This window comes from Pteropus vampyrus, unplaced genomic scaffold (assembly GCF_000151845.1).
Source record: "Pteropus vampyrus isolate Shadow unplaced genomic scaffold, Pvam_2.0 Scaffold83, whole genome shotgun sequence".
In the NCBI taxonomy this organism is placed as follows: domain Eukaryota; kingdom Metazoa; phylum Chordata; class Mammalia; order Chiroptera; family Pteropodidae; genus Pteropus; species Pteropus vampyrus.
Window position 1 is genome coordinate 6,376,800 of NW_011888864.1, and position 2,695 is coordinate 6,379,494.

The window sequence follows — 2,695 nt, forward strand, 5'->3', positions numbered from 1 at the left end:
AACTTTACTCTGGTCTGTAAGAGAACATGTACAAGCATGCGTATCCCCACAGTTTGTGGGAACGGCCTAGTAAAAGCAAAGGGAAAAGAGAAGTAAACTGTACCGGCTGCATCCTGTAGAGAGCCAAGCAGCAAGTAGCAACGAACGAGAGGTGCATGCAGCTGCATGGACAGATCATACTGTGGATGGGAAAAAATAGAAACAGAATGAGGCTTGTGGCCCAACACTGTATATATACACATATGTATGTATGTATGTAAATACATGCACAATTCTATATACTTTTCAAAATTATGGACATGTATGTACATACCCAACCAAACATATTACAGGGGATAAGGTAGAATGGGAATGGGAGTGAGGGTTGGAAATTAAGAGAAAAATAAAAGAAGAGAAGGGCTTTACATAGACAGATGACAATAGCGGAATTCTAAACATGTGAACGTGGACTCAAGGTTCATCAGAGAAAGTGGCGGTAGCTTCCAGACTGGAATAGAACTGGCATTGAGTGGGCAGGACTAGAATGACGTGAGAATTCTCCATGGAGCTCTGCGGAGCTCCCCCACGCATGAACTTTCACAGGTATAAACGTTTAACTCACTGGTTCTTCCATTGCAACACGTCCCATTTGGATTGGTTATCAATTTATCGCTGTGGGGCTCCAAATCCTCCTTTCTTCGTCCTGCTCTGTGACACCGGAGCTGGGTTGTGTAGACATTTCTCCTTCGCTGCCTGTCACAGTGGTAAGTTTTATCAGTAGCAGGTGCTAAAGGAAACTCTGCAGGTGAAAGGGGTTTCTCTTCCTGGTTCCAGTGTCGTCTTGTTTCTGCAGCGTAGAAGCCAGTGGGGCCAGTGGGAGATACAGTGGCGCGTGCCCTCTGGAAGTTTGGCGCGTGCCCTCTGGAAGTTTCAGTGTAAATCCAGAGGGCGGCGTCCCAGATGCTTCACCAGCACCCAGCAGGTAGTTTTCAGATTGCCAGTGGCAGGCCGCAGCACTATCCCACCCAGTGGCCACGGTCACACTCTCTGCAGTTATTCCTTAATCTCAGCCTTAAAGCCCCTCTGCCAAGTTTGTCTTCCTTGGAAATTTGGCATCTTCCCTAGAGGTAGTGGTTTCTCCCTATACCTGTTATTCCTGTAGCTGCAGAGTTCTCTTTACTCCTCTTTATAGTTAACCTCCTTTTACCAATTTAGTAATTCTCTGCATTAAATTTTCCCTATTTGAATTGTTGGTGTGGTTTCTGTCTTCTGATTGGAAAAACTGGTTTATCATATGGTTTATCATATCACAGTAAAACAGCAAACAACAAAACACAAGCCTTCCCACACCCCTTACCCTCACAGCTGACATTCACTGTCTCCTTGGCCTATCATCTTTTGTGTGTGTTTCTTTTTAATTTTTCAATTATAGTTGGCATAAAATATTATATTAGTTTCAGGTATACAGCATAGTGGTTAAACATTTACATAACTTACAAGGTGATGGCCTGTTTTCTTGATTCATTACAATCAGACTCTCACAATTGAAATTGAAATTTCATTAATAAGTTCCTAATTGCCCAAAGAGGTTCCTTTCAGACTTTTCTCTTAATCACTTCCTCCTAAGAGCAGATGATCACCTTGTAATACAGAGAATTATCCCTACCATGTTTCCGATCATTCTTTTTGAAGCCAACATACAAGAGCAAGAATGTTGGAGTTGGATAAAACTGTATTGAATTCCCAGCTCTTCCATTTATAAGCGGTGTGACCTTGATCTTTGTGAGCCCTGGTCAGCCTTTGCATATGTGAACTTGGGATAAGAATGGTAATACCTAGCTCACAGGATTGTTTTAAAGAATAAATAAGGTAATTTTTATAAAGCATCAAAGCATAGAGCTTGACAAATAGTAGGTACTCAACAAATGCTAGTTCCTATATTTTAATGGCCTCCATCTACCCCTTAGTAGATGTTTGTGATCCTAGGCTTCCTTTTCTCTTTCCTTCTATCACCTTCCCTGGGCAATGTTACCACACATGAGGCTTTAACTACCATCTACTGACACAGTCATGACTTTTAGATCTATATCTTCCTCTTGGATCTCTCGTCTAATCCAGAGAGGGATCTAACATTGTCCCTTGAAAACCTCACAGCATGAATGAAGCAGTTTCTCGCCTGTGCTTGCATGTGTTCTAGCCACAGCTGACCAACCAGGGACTGGTGCTCCAGCAAGAGCTGTCACCTTTAGACAGACCATGACAAGGCTCTACTCATGGGGATGCTCTACACTGACACAGTGAAACAGAGAGCCAATTGGACCTCTCTGTGGGCTCTTTCAGTGTGAGACAGAGAGGAACTTGGCACTGGCAACCTGAGCTGAAAGAAACAACAAGAAAAGCCAATATACAGATCCTTCGTGGCCATCACACCTAGGGGTAATCAGTGACCTTGAGGAGAAGCAGAAATAGTCATAGAAGAAGCAGAGACATAGCAAAGCTCTGTCATATGTGAGTGGTGTTCCTAGAACCAGTAGCAAAGAACACCGGTGTTGAACTGCTGGGGTGGCTGGGGGCAACTGCGTCTTGTGGAGAACATTCCAAGACTCCACAGAGCCTGGGCATTGAGATGATTTCCTGTCCTTATTTCTCTGCTTTCCTCTCTTCTCCTCTCCTCTTCTCTCTGTTCTCTTCTCTCCTCCTCTCCTTCTCCCTCTCC